Source organism: Grus americana, chromosome 22, assembly GCF_028858705.1.
Source record: "Grus americana isolate bGruAme1 chromosome 22, bGruAme1.mat, whole genome shotgun sequence".
NCBI classification, from domain to species: Eukaryota; Metazoa; Chordata; class Aves; order Gruiformes; family Gruidae; genus Grus; species Grus americana.
Genome location: NC_072873.1, coordinates 7,194,540 through 7,210,042, shown reverse-complemented (window position 1 = coordinate 7,210,042; position 15,503 = coordinate 7,194,540). Strand labels below are relative to the sequence as shown.

General features: G+C 53.2%; 2 pseudogenes; both read left to right on the top strand.

Annotated features, from left to right (window-relative positions):
* The first annotated feature begins 3,301 nt into the window (after positions 1–3,301).
* LOC129195376 (feather keratin Cos1-1/Cos1-3/Cos2-1-like) lies at positions 3,302–4,063 on the top strand (annotated as a pseudogene).
* A 684-nt stretch (positions 4,064–4,747) lies between these two features.
* LOC129195254 (cyclin-Y-like protein 1) lies at positions 4,748–11,894 on the top strand (annotated as a pseudogene).
* Positions 11,895–15,503: the final 3,609 nt, after the last annotated feature.

Below are 15,503 nucleotides of genomic sequence, written 5' to 3'. Positions count from 1 at the left end.
ACCTGCACTGTTTAACATCTTTGTCGGTGACATGGACAGTGGGATCGAGTGCACCTAACAACACCAAGCTGTGTGGTGTGGTCGACACGGTGGAGGGAAGGGATGTCATCCAGAAGGACTTTTGCAGCCTGGAGAGGTGGGCCCGTGTGAACTGCATGAAGTTCAACAAGGCCAAGCGTAAGGTCCTACACGTGGGTCGGCGCAATCCCAAGCATGACTATAGGCTAGGCGGGGAATGGAATGAAAGCAGCCCCGAGAAGAAGGACTTGGGGGTATTGATTGATGAGAAGCTCAACATGAGCCAACCGTGTCCTGGGCTGCAATCAAAAGAAGTGTGACCAGCAGGTCAAGGGAGGTGATTCTGCCTTCCTGCTCCACTCTTGCGAGACCCCACCTAGAGTACTGCATCCAGCTCTGAGGGCCACAGTACAGGAGAGACATTGAGCTGCTGGAGTGAGTCCAGAGGAGGCAATGAAGCTGATCAGAGGGCTGGAGCACCTCTCCTATGAGGACAGGCTGAGAGAGTTGGGCTGGTTCAGCCTGGAGAAAAGAAGGCTCTGGGGAGATCTGACTGCGCCTTTCCAGTATCTGAAGGGGGCCTACAGTAAAGATGGTGAGGGACTGTTTATCAGGGAGTGTAGTGACAGGACAAGGGGTAGAGGGTTTAAACTGAAGGAGGGTCGATTTAGATTAGATGTTAGAAAGAAAGTCTTTACTGTGAGGGTGGTGAGGTACTGGAACAGGTTGCCCAGGGAGGTTGTGGAGGCCCCATCCCTGGAAGTGTTTAAGACCAGGTTGGATGAGGCTTTCGGCAACGTGGTCTAGTGGAGGGTGTCCATGCCCACAGCAGCAGGGGTGTTGGAACTAGACGATCTTTGAGGTCCCTTCCAACCCAAACCATTCTATGATTCTATGATTCTATGCATACTGGCAAGCTTTCTTGGGCCTCTCTTCCCTCCAGGGCTTTGTCCCATGGTACTCTCCCAAGCAGGTCCTTGAAGAGGCCAAAGTCTACTCTCCTGAAGGTCAAGGTAGCAAGCTTGTTGTGCGCCCTTCTTGCTGGGGAATGGGGGGTTGTGGTCAGTGCATAACAGCTCCTTTCTGCACAAAGAGGGACTTTCCCCGTGTCGCTCATGAAGAAGCAGCAGGGTTTCAGCGGCTTGCCCTAAATCACATGTCCCTGCCTTCACAGACACAGTTGCTAGGCCCTCGGATTCAGGATTTTATGGGGGATATGGAATTCCTGGTGCTTGACCACCAAAGGTGTTTGAATCAAAGCTCTTGGCTTTCTTGGCCTTTCTCCCTGTACATAAAGCAAGAAGTGGAGGGCACAGGAGGCAGAGACTGCATTTCAGTTCTCTGAGCACCTCTCTGCCAGGCCAAAGGCACCACCATTCAGCTGTAGATGGGTTCCTGCTGGCAAGGGCAACCCGCTACTCTGCGGTGCTCATGGACACACCAGGGGAGCAGGAGAGAGTCCCCGTGCTTGACCTGCGCATGCCCTTGTGATGAGGGTCACACAAGTACAGGCCGACACACGTGTGCTCGTGCACGCCTGCATGGAGCCATGCCAAAATCTGTACGCTCGCATAAAGCCAGGAAAACATCAGCAGCTGTGGCCTCTTGTGTTGCGTTTGCGTGGCAAGGTTTTGGTAGTGGGGGGGGCTACAGGGGTGGCTTCTGTGAGAAGCTGCTAGAAGCTCCCCCTGTGTCTGATAGAGCCAATGCCAGCCGGCTCTAAGACGGGCCCACCACTGGCCAAGGCCAAGCCAATCAGCGCCTCTGTGATAACATATTTAAGAAGAAGAAAAACACTTAGAGAGAGAGAGCTTTTGCAGCCGGAGAGAGGAGTGAGAAGATGTGAGAAACTCTGCACACACCAAGGTCAGTGCAGAAGGAGGGGCAGGAGGTGCTCCAGGCACCGGAGCAGAGATCCCTCTGCAGCCCCTGGTGAAGACCATGGTGAAGCAGGCTGTCCCCCTGCAGCCCATGGAGGAAGGATGAGGGGGTGTAGAGATTCCACCTGCAGCCCGTGGAGGACCCCACGCTGGAGCAGGTGGAGGCACCTGAAGGAGGCTGCGGCCCGTGGGAAGCCCACGCTGGAGCAAGTTCCTGGCCGGACCGGTGGACCTGTGCAGAGGGGAGCCCATGCCAGGGCAGGTTTGCTGGCAGGACTTGTGACCCCGTGGGGGACCCCACGCTGGAGCAGTTTGCTCCTGAAGGTCTGCACCCCGTGAGAGGGACTCCATGTTGGAGCAGGGGAACGATGAGAGGAGTCCTCCCCCTGAGGATGAAGAAGTGGCAGAAAACACCATGTGATGAACTGACCGTAACCCCCATTCCCCATCCCCCTGTGCCGCTGAGGGGGAGGAGGTTGAAGCCGGGAGTGAAGTTGAGCCCGGGAAGATGGGAGGGGTGGGGGGAGGTGTTTTAAGAGTTGATTTTATTTTTCTCATTCCTCTACTCTGTTTTGCCTAGTAATAAATCAGATGAATTCCCTCTCTAAGTTTGGTCTGTTTTGCCCGTGGCGATAATTAGTGAGTGATCTCTCCCTGTCCTTATCTCGACCTACAAGCATTTCGTTATGCCTTTTCTCCCCTGTTTAGTGAATGAGCGGAGTGAGAGAGCGGCTCTGGTGGGCACCTGGCCTCCAGCTAGGGTCAACCCACCACAGTCCTTTTTGGCTTTTTGGCGCCCAACGTGGGGCTCAAGAAAAATCGAGATACGGATAGTAATTGGAAGAGGTAACGGGCAAAACCTCTGCTGAGGAGATGCTGGGGACCCCGCTGGCAGGACACGACTCAAGTACCCCGGGGAAGGACCGGGCCCCAGACATGCTCACGGTGTTGCCTGAGGACCTGCAGAGTCTGCACAGAGAGGGGATGAGGCCAAGGAGCCCAGCAAACTTGTCCTGACAGCACTGTTAGTGTTGCAATAGGGTCAAACCCCCCCAGCAGAAGCCCACCTGTGTGCAACAATGAGCGACCGTCAGAGAGATGTGCCATGTCCTCTCAAATGGCAGTCCTTGGGCATCCGGTGCCCACATCCTAACCACAAACAAGCCCACAGGAATGACCCAGGTGCACATCAGTTGCCTGCACAGGACGCCATCAGCACTGGAGCTGAGTCTTCTGCCTGCGCTGATGTGTTTCTGCCCCGGAAATCCTGGGGCCTCTCGTCCCGGCACTTACAGAAGCCTTCACGTGGGGAAGCACGTGGCATAAGCCAGGAAATGAAAAGGCAGCAGTGCAGGAAACCAGGACACAGCCCATGCCATTAGCTGGGATGCTTTGCATTAGGCATGAGCTTGTCAGAACATTATTACTTCCACAAGGGGCTGCCTGAGGCAGCGCGGGACTCCTATAAAAGGCAGCCCAAGTCTCTGCTCTCTCATCCACTTCTCTTGCCTCCTTCTCCTTGGGAATCAGGTGAGTGGGAAGCCTCTTCTCCTCCTCCTTCGAGATCAGGTCTTTCCTCGATGCATGTCTCCGCTGATACGGACTGCCCTAGCCCAGGGCTGGGAGCTGCTTCTCATGGGAGAGGCAAGGGCAGAGAAGGTCTTCCACAGAGAGGGGCTGGGACTTAGGTGAGGCAGCTCCTGGGCTGTGAGCTGGGCAGCATCTGCTGGGCCAGGAGGTGCCTTCCCTCCCGTGTGGCTGGGTGCAGTGCTGCTTCTCAGGTGCCCCTGTTTTCTACCTCTCCCTACCCTCTCTCCCAGGTGAACCTCTGGCCCAGAGACATGTCCTGCTCCGACAAGTGCCAGCCCTGCCAGCCTTGCCTGCCCTGCCAGCCCTGCGGCCCGACCCCGCTGGCCAACAGCTGCAATGAGCCCTGCGTCAGGCAGTGCCAGAACTCCACCGTCGTCATCCAGCCCTCCCCCGTGGTGGTGACCCTGCCCGGCCCCATCCTCAGCTCCTTCCCACAGAACACCGTTGTGGGCTCGTCCACCTCTGCTGCTGTTGGCAGCATCCTCAGCTGTGACGGAGTGCCCATCACCTCTGGGTGCTGTGACCTCTCCTGCATCACCAGCCGCTACTGTGGCAACAGATGTCAACCCTGCTAAATCTGCTGGCAGCTTCCCCTGGCAAGATCCTCCCAAGACCTCAGAACGTGCTGCTGGAGAGGAGGCAGAGATTCAGGGCATTCTATGTAGAGCTTTGGGCCATTGTTTCCTTCTTCCACTCTCCTCTCTCTCTTTCCTTTCCTGTTGCTGTCTCTCAACACCAGCCTAGCAGGGACCTGTTGGCATCCCTCCCTCTGCAGGGCAGGCTGACGGACAACACCCTGCCGGAGCTCTACTGCTTCTTAGTGGCTGACCCTGGTGCTCCCTGTGAGCCACCTCCTTTACTTCTTTAGAGTCATTAAATTGTGCTGCATTCAAGCCTGGGCCTCCGAGTCCTCCTTCCTTCTGTGGCAAGTCTTCCGGTCGGCTCAGGGGAAAAGGCGGAAGAAGGGGAGAGTGGGACTCCCTGCAGTGGATTTTTTTCTTGCTGCCCGCTCCTTTGGACTTGAGAAAGACATCCCTGGCTACTGCACAGCCATCAGTGAGAGGACGGCTCCTAAGGGTGTCAGGAGTTGGGATGGGAAACAACAATGCCTCCCTACAGCCCACAGCATCAACTTCCTCTTCTGCAGTGCTCTGTTACCCAGTCTAGGGTCCATGGGCAATACACATGGGCACAGGCAGGTGAGACCGGTACCTCACACAGTCTTCCAGTGCCTGGCAGGGCCCAGCAGCTGTCCAGACATGCAGGGCAGAGGTAATTCACATGTTAGTACTGGTATCAGCCACGCTGAGGCTACACAAGGGAGTCCCCACTCGCTGTGAACTCTACGGCCCCATGGGCTACTTCCAACCTGGTGTTCTATGCTTCTATGATGCTATGATCTACCACCTTGTCCAATCGCATCTTGAAAACCTCCAGCAATGGGGACTCTACCACCTCCCTGGGGAGGTTGTTCCGCTGAATGATTGTTCTTACTGTAAAAAATGTATTTCTTGTGTCAAGATGAAACCGCTCCCAGTGCAACTTGTACTCGTTGGCCCTTGTCTTCTCCATGTGGCTCCTTGTGATGAGAGCGCCTCTGTCCCCTCTGTAGCCACCCTTTAAGTACTGTACATACTGTGAGGAGGTGTCCCCTGAACCTTCTCTTCTCCTCACAGGACAGGTCTCCAGCCCTTTGGTCACCTTTGACACGTACACAGGAGTGGCAGTGGGTGCTGGATCAGGATCAGCAGAGGCTGAGTCAGGGGACTTGGATTCCAGCGATGGCTTTCTTGATGCAAAGTGGCTATTCAGTAGTAGAGCCACCTGGGTGAAGGTGACCACAAACCCAATGCCCACGCTACCAGGGCTCGAAGGAAGTAGATTTACTTTTTCATGTGAGTGGTGTAATGGAGCAGTTTGCATCTAGTGACATCACGATTAAAGGCCATGACAGAGAGGATCAACAATTTGCTGATAGCTAGGAAAAAGGGGAAAAATGACTGTGCCAGCCAGCAGGCAACCAAAATGCTTTCTCCGGTGACAAGGAAAGTCTTCCTCATTTTTCAAACAACGGTGGTGGTGTCCTGGTTTTGGCTGAGATGACAGAGTGAATTTTCTTTCTAGTAGCTGGTATAGTGCTGTGGTTCGGGTTTAGTATGAGGATAATGCTGATAACACACTGATGGTTTTAGTTGTTGCCAAGCAGTCAAGGACTTCTCAGCTTCTCATACTGGCACGCGAATGAGAAGGCGGGAGGCGCCCAAGAAGCTGGGAGGGGACACAGCCAGGACAGCTGACCCAAACTGGCCAAAGGGATATTCCATACCATATGACATCATGCTCTGTATATTAGTGGGGAGGTGGGCCGGGAGGCAGTTTAGCTTGAGAACTAGCTGAGTATCACCCTCGGTTGGTGAGCACTTGTGATAACTTTGGCTTCTTCAAAGACCTGCTTGGAAGAATCCCATGGCTTAGGGCTCTTGAAGGTGGGGGGGTCCCAGAGAGCTGGTCAATATTCAAGCACCACTTCCTCCTAGCTCAAGATCGGTGCATCCCGAAGAGTAGGAAATGAAGCAAAGGAGGCACGAGACCCGCATGGATGAGCAAGGAGCTCATGGAAAAACTCAAAGGGAAGAAGGAAGTTTACAGCATGTGGCAAAAGGGACCAGCCGCTTGGGTGGAATAGAGAAATGTAGTCAGAGTATGTAGGGATGCAACAAGGAAGGCTCGGGCCCACTTGGAATTAAATCTGGCAAGGAATGCGTGGTGGGTTGACCTTGCCTGGAGGCCAGGTGCCCACCAGAGCCGCTTATCACTCTCCCTCCGTAACTAGACAGGGGAGAAAAGGCATAACGAAAGGCTTGTGGGTCGAGATAAGGACAGGGAGAGATCACTCACTAATTATCGTCACAGGCAAAACAGACTGAACTTAAAAAGAAAATTCATCTAATTTATTACCAAGCAAAACAGAGCAGAGCAATGAGAAATGAAACCAAATCTCAAAACACCTTCCCCAGCCCCTCCCATCTTCCCAGGCTTAACTTCAATCCCAGTTTCTACCTCCTCCCCCCTCAGTGGCCCAGGGAGGATGGGGAATGGGGGTCGCGGTCAGTTGATCACACGTTGTTTCTGCCGCTCCTTCCTCCTCAGGGGGAGGACTCCTCTCATCGTTCCCTGGCTCCAGCGTGGGGTCCCTCTCACGGGAGACAGTCCTCCACTAACTTCTCCAATCTGAGTCCCTCCCACGGGCTACAGTTCTTCACAAACTGCTCCCGCGTGGGTCTCTCCCATGGGGTGCAGACCTTCAGGACCAGACTGCTCCAGTGTGGGTCCCCCACGGGGTCACAAGTCCTGCCAGCAAACCTGCTCTGGTGTGGGATCCTCTCTCCACGGGCCCACAGGTCCTGCCAGGAGCTTGCTCCAGCGCGGGCTTCCCATGGAGTCAGAGCCTCCTTCAGGTGTCTCCACCTGCTCCAGCGTGGGGTCCTCCACAGGCTGCAGGTGGAATCGCTACACCCCCTCATCCTTCCTCCATGGGCTGCAGGGGGACAACCTACTTCACCATGGTCTTCACCACGGGCTGTAGGGGGATCTCTGCTCTGGCGCCTGGAGCACCTCCTCCCCCTCCTTCTTCACTGACCTTGCTGTCTGCAAAGTTTCTTACATCGTCTCACCCCTCTCTCTGGCTGAAAAGCTCCCTTTAACTTGCTTTTTTTCCCTTCTTAAATATGTTATCACAGAGGCGCTGATTGGCTTGGCCTTGGCCAGCGGTGGGTCCATCTTGGAACTGGCTGGCATTGGCTCTGTCAGACACAGGAGACGCTTCTAACAGCTTCTCACAGAAGCCACCCCTGTAGCTTCCCCCGCTAACAAAACCTTGCCACAATACAGGATGTCAAGGACACCAAGAAAGGCTTTTTCAAATACATCGGCAGCAAAAGGAAGACTAGGGAAAATGTGGGGCCGCTGCTGAATGAGGTCGGTGCCCTGGTGATGGAGGATACAGAGAAGGCAGAGTTTTTGAATGCCTTCATTACTTCAGTCTTTGCTGCTAAGGCCGGCCCTCATGAATCTCAGACCCTGGAGGCAGGAGAGGAAGTCTCAAGAAAGGGAGCCTTTCCCTTGGTTGAGGAGGATTGGGGCTAGAGAACATTTAGGCAAACTTGACATCCACAAATCCACGAGCCCCGATGGGATGCACCCACAAGTGCCAAGGCAGCTGGCAGATGTTATTGCTATGCCACTCTCCATCATCTTTGACAGGTCATGGAGATCAAGAGAGGTGCCTGAGGACTGAAGGAAAGTCATTGTCACTGCAGTCTTCAAAAAGGGCAAGAAGGAGGACCTGGGAAACTACATGGCTGTCAGCCTCACCTCCATCTTGGGAAAGATGATCCCGAGCATCCTGCTCCGGCGTGGGGTCCTCCATGGGCTGCAGGTGAGCCACCTCCTTTTCTTCTTTAGACTCATTAAAATTGTGCTGCATTCAAGCCTGGGCCTCCGAGTCCTCCTTCCTTCCGTGGCAAGTCTTCCAGTCTGGTTATGACAAAAGGTGGCTTCTTGGGGAGAATTAGCTTGGGCGCAAAAGAGGACCCTTCCTCATTCCCAGAAGATGGGAAGGGTAGGACTCACTGCCCTGGGTTGTCTTTTTTGCCCTGTCCTTGGAGTTGAGGAAGATATTCTTGGCTACTTCACAGCAGATGGCCACCATTCCTTCCAGCCTTGCTGTATATCTTCCTAGATGGGCCTGAAGCACTGCTTCCTGGATCACATTCTGTGAATGGGGAGACCAAGCCCTGTGTGAGGAGCCCATGGCTGCCAATGGATGAGGTCAGCAGCCCCTCTGGCACTCTGGGAAGGGATCTCCTCTAGCTCTGGATTGAGCTGTGCTGGGGGATGAGGCTCGAATAGAGGATGGCTCCAAAGGGTTGAGGAGTGGGCATATGGAGTCAACAATACCACAATTTCATCCCCACCTTCCCCTCCCCTCCATTACCCAGTCTAAGGTCCATGGCCAGCACACATGGGCACAGGCTGACAGGCGCCTCATACAGTCCTTCAGCACCTGGCATGGCCCAGGTGCTGTCCAGGCACGCAGGGCTGAGGTAATGCACAAGTTAGGATTGGTAGCAACCACACAATGGAGTCCCCACTCTCTGTGAACCCAGCACCCCCATGGGCCGCTGCAGCTCTGGGAGAGCACCCAGTGCCCAAATACCCGTGGCTGCTCTGTGGTTCCTTGTCTCCTTTAAGCCTAGGGCAGCTTTCCTGAGCCTTTAAGGTTGTACCACTGCCAGATCCCAGCTCTGCTCTGGAAAGGCTCTGTGCAAGAGCAGTTACCCCCTCCATCCCCACTGGGCCACTGCGGCAACAGTGGGACACATTTCTGTGCTCAGAAGCTTCTCTGATCTGTCTCTGCTGGGCCATTCGCATGTCTCCTGTGTTGGCTGTTATTCTCAGGCACCAGCTGGACCAAAAGCCTTGGCATATCAGAGGCCTTGGCCAGGAGGAGGTGCCAAGGCAGAAGGGTGGCCATGCACATCAGGAGCTCTGTGGACTGCCTTCCCCGCAGCAAAAGGTGAAATTCCAGCAGAGGGGCTTTCTGCCTGGAGGCTCAGTTATGAGATCCTTCATCTGCCTCCTAGCCACCCAACTGTGAAGCAAAGCGATGAAGGCGTTGAGGCACTGACCCCATCTTCCCTGTTATCGAGGTCTGTGTAAGCCCAGCTCAGCAGGCCCTAAGTCCACAAAGCATCTGCTCCCTGCATATGCCTGCAGGAAATCCCCGCTCTCTGGCCACCATCCCACCATTTACAGGCAGACAGTGACTGGGCAGATGGCAGCAGTGCGCAGAGTGTCCCCACAGTAACATGAGCTCTCCGCAGCCCAGTGATTCCCTACCTTCTCATGGCTTGTTTCAGGTGTTCATCTTCCCTGAGCCTGGGTGAACTACTACTTAATTAACGCTGTTAATGCCAACATTTAGGTATGCTTTTCAGTGATACTTGAAGATTTTTTAGATGTCAGACTTCAGTCCCAGGTAGTGGTCTAAATCCTGGCATCCCTCAGGTATCCATGGTCTCCTGGGTGCAGAAAAGGAACTCCTGAAGGCACTTATGGCTCAAAATAACATCTCAGGCGTACAGTGCCCCATGGACCACATGAGGTTCTACTCACGCTCCTCCTGCCTACAGTTTGGGGCAGAGGCGCCATCTTTGTCCATCCCTCTGGGTGCTGGGCACCTTCTTTCTGTGCCCAGAAACCAAGGCTTCACCTCCTCCTTCATGAGACCTGCCGCCCCTGCACTGGGGTCTGTTGCCAGCACCCAGGCATCTCCAGTTCCTCCCCACTGTGGGCATGGCCCCCACGGGTAGCCCCACAGGTTGAGAATTGGTCGTGCCCTGGGGACACGGTGGTACAGGACAGGCACCAACCCAACCATAGCACAAACAGGGGGGATGACCCTGTCTGTACTCAGCTTCCCTGGCTCCCCAAGTGCTCTGAGGCAGGGACAGCCTGAACTCTGCTCACATCGCCACTGCTCCTCACATGCAGGCCAAGGCTTTCCCAGCGCTGCAGTCCCTGGCTGTTGGAGATCTGTCATTACCCCTTGTCTGCTCCATGTGGCTTCTTGTGATGACAGAGCCTCCGTCCTCTTTGTAGCCACCCTTTAAGTAGGAGACTACTGTGATGAGGTCTCCCTCGAGCCTTCTGTTCTCCAGGGAGAAAAGATTTTCCTCCTTCAGTCTTTCCTCATAGGATAGGTTCTCTAGCCCTTTGGTCATCTTTGACACATACAAGGTGATAGCAGCAGGTGGCAGATCAGGATCAGTGGAGGCCAAGTCAGGGGACTCAGATCCCAGCAGTGGCAGCTCCCATCTCCAGCACATTAGTGACCAGGCTTTCCTAGGTGGTTTAGCCCTGGAACCTGATCTACCTGATCATCCCAGATCAAACACAATATTCCTGAGCAAGTCTCAAATAGATGTGCAAGAGAAGAGGAGGAGTAACCACACTGACTGTGTTTCTCCTGGGCAGCTTAAAAAAATATACAGCTCATGCTCAACAATAGTCATAGATGACCGTGCAGTCAATCAATCTGATCTTGGAAGCACGATAAAGTGCATCATTAGCAATATTCTACTGTATAAAGAACAGAGATTCAGAGAGATGATTGGATGTTTTCGAGGAAAAATCTCATCCTCTCACACAGGAAGAAGTTCCAGATGACTACTACAAGCATGGCCCTGATCGCAAGCACATCCACCAGTTGGTTTGTGTCGTGGTTTAGGCCCAGCCGGCAGCTGAGCGCCACGCGGCCGCTCACTCACCCCTCCCCCAGCGGGATGGGGAGGAGAAGTATAACAAAAGGCTTGGGTGGAGACAAGGACAGGGAGAGATCACTCACTAATTATCGTCACGAGCAAAACAGACTGAACGTAGAGAGGAGATTCATCTAATTTATTACTAAGCAAAACAGAGCAGAGGAATGAGAAATAAAATCAAATCTTAAAACACCTCCCCCCACCCCTCCCATCTTCCCGGGCTCAACTTCACTCCCAGCTTCCACCTCCTCCCACCTCAGCGGCACAGGGGGGGCGGGGAATGGGGGTTGCGGTCAGTTCAGCACACATTGTCTCTGCCGCTTCTTTGTCCTCAGGGGGAGGACGTCTCTCATCGTTCCCCTGCTCCAACATGGAGTCTCTCCCACGGGCTACAGTCCTTCACAAACTGCTCCAGCGTGGTCTCTCCCACGGGGTGCAGACCTTCAGGAGCAAACTGCTCCAGCGTGGGGTCCTCCACGCGCTGCAGGTGGAATCTCTACACCCCCTCATCCTTCCTCCATGGGCTGCAGGGGGACAGCCTGCTTCACCATGGCCTTCACCACGGGCTGCAGGGGGATCTCTGCTCCGGTGCCTGGAGCTCCTCCTCCCCCTCCTTCTTCACTGACCTTGGTGTCTGCAGAGTTTCTTACACCTTCTCACTCCTCTCTCCGGTTGCAAAAGCTCCTCCAACTGTTTTGTTTTCCTTCTTAAATATATTATCATAAAGGCGCTGATTGGCTAGGCCTTGGCCAGGGGCGGGTCCATCTTGGAGCCGGCTGGCATTGGCTCTGTCAGACACAGGGGGAGCTTCTAGCAGCTTCTCACAGAAGCCACCCCTGTAGCCCCCCCGCCTCCGCTACCAAAACCTTGCCACGCAAACCCAACACAGTTTGGACGCTTTCAGTGTTCCACAGCTGATAGCTCAATATGCAGTTTGGTTTATCTGGAAAGGCTTTTAACCTATGCAGAGATTGACATATGCCCTAGTAACTGAAAGAGGATAGTCCCAGGAGATGTAATTCTGGCTTCTACACTTGCTCCATGCAGTGACAATGAGGATGTCATTCCCCAGCAAGGTTAGAAGATACATGGAGAAGATAATGGCACACGGGACCATGTGCTCACCTAGAGAGGTCGGGAAGCCCAGAGGAATGACATCAGTTACAGGTGTAACTTGTTCTCCTTTGCCATGGCTCTAAAAATTACAAAGGAGGTTATCTCAAAGTACAAAAAAAAAAAAGAAAAAAAAAAAAAAAAGAATGTGACGGAAGGCCCTAACCAGTACAAATTTCAGCTCGAGATTGCAAATAATCACCTGCATGATCATCCACACTAAGCCAATTCTGTCCCCGGAGGAATGCGTTCTCTTAAACCAAAAGTGAACATAAATGGAATTTAAGGATGCTATAAAAATAGCAAAGTGCAGTGGGTTTTTTTCCAGTTCAGCTACTCCTGACATGTAGCTCTCAACAGTTTGAAGACGATAATGAGAATTTTTTTTTAAATGTACTCCTTTTTGACTCTGAGCCATGCTATTCTCCCTTGTGTGATTTTATTCTTTCAAAGAATAATTGCAATTTCCCAGTTCTCAGAAAGATGTCAAATGGGAGTCTTGTCCATGTTCTTTCCTGACTGTGTTCCTTGTCCTGTCCTCCACCTTCTTACTTCTTGCTTATGTTTATGTGGGATCCACACCGAGCTGAGGGGCATTCTGAGACCAACACTCCTGTTTGTGTGTGAGAAAGTCAGAAAACCACCTCCGGGAGGACATCCTGGGGGCGATCCTACAGACGGCCATGTGGAAGAATCATCCCCTGAGCTCTCCACAGACACAACGTGCATCCAGTTTTCTAACTGTAGGTGTAGGCGAGGAAGCACAGAAGATGTGAACATGTTAACTGAGCAGGTTAATGCAGAACCTGTCTTTGCTTCTCAGTGGCCATCCACCTTTCCGTCCCTCTCAGGCACATGACACCTCTTTTCTTCACGTGCCTCATTCTCTTTGCCTCCTGATTGTCCCTGTTCTGTCTCTCCTTCTCACACATCCCAATTTGATACAGACTAAGTTCTGCCTGTCACTCCAGAAGGCTTCACTGCTTACACATACACTTTTACTGTCTCAGAAAGGAAAACTCAGCTAAACCATCTTTGTAGCCACCAGGGCTGGTTTTGTCACCTTCCCACACAGTTGCTCTCCAAGGTCAGCTCTTTGCTCCACCAAATGGATTTAGCATGACACGGTGCACAGAGGGACAAACTCATTCCTAGAAATGGACTGAACAGCTGGCTTTTGTCAGGAAATGGGGGCACCGGGATTCTCGCCAGCAAAACAACGGTGATTCCCCTGAGATGGAGGAGAGACATGAAAAGCAATGGATTGGCTTGGGGCATGGGTGGGAATCCAGTAGAACAGACAGTCTTCCCCAGTCTCTGGATAATGGGTCTTTTTCACATGCCGAGGGTTTGGCTGATGTCCAGGTGCGTGGCTAGGAAGGGATTTTTCCTTCCTCGGGCTATTTTGGCTAGGAATAAACCCACAGGAGCAGTCGTGTCTCACCACAAGGGCTTCTTTCTGCAAGAGTGTGCTTCAGAATGAGAGCGGGAAAAGCCAGTCAGATACACCTTCCCATGCCTCAGTTAGTTTCATCTCAGGGGGTTTGATGGAGCCTGTTGTGGTTCATACGGCATCCCTCAATAGCTCTCCCCCAAGTCCAGGCACTCCTTGAACTTGACGGTTTTATTGGGCTATTTTGCTTTTTTTCCCAAGACCCTGGATCTGAACTCAGACCAAAAAGTCACACCAGCATGCTGTTGCTGACCTTTGTCTTTGCTACACAGGCTGGGGAGGCAGAGACCCAGCCTCACCACAACCCCGGCATGCCACTGCTGGACAAGCTTAGGTCTACAAGCACGCAGTGCTGGGGAGGGAGACACTGCACAGGGAACACACACAGACACACACAGACACACTTTTTCTGTGTGATCGCGCATGCTGTGGTTACCAGTGTGGGCTCAGTGGAGAGACAGGTGGTGCTGTCCTGCAGCTTGGCATCCTGCACATGGAAAAACACCGGGGACTTCTCCACAGAAAGCACAGAGGAGAACCTCTCTGAATATACACAAGGTTTGGATTTATCCATCCACAGCAGGATCTGAGAGACCTGGGTCAGCGACCCCTCTTGCTCCAATCCTTCTAGCCTGAAAGACACATCTCACCAAAGACTGCAAGTCCCATCAGGTTTGCCAGAAAAAAAACAGGACTATGTCATGCTTTCCCTTTCACAGGTTGACCACAGAGTTTCAAGAAAGAGGGAGTTGGTGCTTGCAGGTTCACATGTTCTTCCTCTGTCTCCAAACCTCACTGTGGAGAGTAGAGAAAATCTCTTTAACTGCTGCTGCAGACAGACCTCCTTACACCCCCACACTGCTGACCCAGGGAGGCTCTCTAGAGACATGGTAGACTGGTGCTCGTCCCAAGGAAAGGAATCAAGTTGCAATCTTTGCTATGTCACAGGTTCCCTAGGGCCAGGGCCAGGTCTTTCAGCACTTGGAGATTCTTACTTGAGCAGTGAGGCAGCAGCTGGGCTTTCCACAGACCTCTAAGTCAGAAGGTATTTGAGCATCCTCTCAGGCAGACATGCCTGCTGTAGAACTGCTGCCTCCAAACTCCAGGTCACATGGGACAAAGGGGCCTTGGGCACCTGAAAAGTCGTGTTGTAGATTAAGGAACAGATCATGCAGGCCACTGCCAGGCAACAGAAGGCTGCCAGGAGCCTTCCAGTATCTTGTGTGTCATGGTGATCTTCCAGGCAGCTTCTCTCCCTAGCTGGCATCATGACTCACAAGTCCATGATCCTCCCTCCTCTTCCTTAGTTTTCAGGTGACTCATGTGGAGGGAAAATTCCTACTGACTCTGGCCCAGTCCCCTCCCTCAAGACAACCTGGGGAGGTCAGCTTTTACCTCCTGATTCCTCAGGCTGAACATGAGGGGATTCAACAGGGGCATCTTTGTGGTGCAGAAGTCAGAAGACCACTCTGTCCTCGGGTACTTGAGACCATGGGCAAATAATTGGTGGCCACTACATTGAGGTAGGCAGCGCAGATGGAGAAGATATGACACTTGCCCAAGACAGAGTGGACTCTCAGGACAGACAAGATGACGCAGACGTAGGAGGTGGGGATGGAGGTGAAACGGGTGATAGTGATGATCGTGCCAAGAAAGATCACCACCCTCTCACTGAGGCTGGTGCCCCCACCAACTGGCCTTTGCACATCTTGGATGTTCTCGGGAGCTGGATGGAGCCGAAGCTTATGTTCACTCTATCCATTCAGAAAGACACGGGGAAAGGAGTAGGGATCCACACAAGGAATCTGTGGAAGAAGGGATGGGGCTGCCATTCAGTGTTTAGCATCTCAGGTCTGGGAATGATGGCCAGGATGGGGCAGTGTCTCTGGGGAAGCTCCCCAGAGCAGAGATTGCCAGTCTACTTGGAGCATCTCCATGAACACCAAGGCCAGAGCTTGGCTAGCCCTGTGCCCCAGCATGGGGGAGATGAGTCAGGTCCCTCCTTTGAATTGCTCCTTGCACTCCACAAGAGCTACAAGAGAGTTCCGAGTTGTGCACGGGCAGGCGGTAACTCAGATCTTTGTGACAGGAGGTACTTGCCACTGGTGTGGGCTGAGTTGTGCC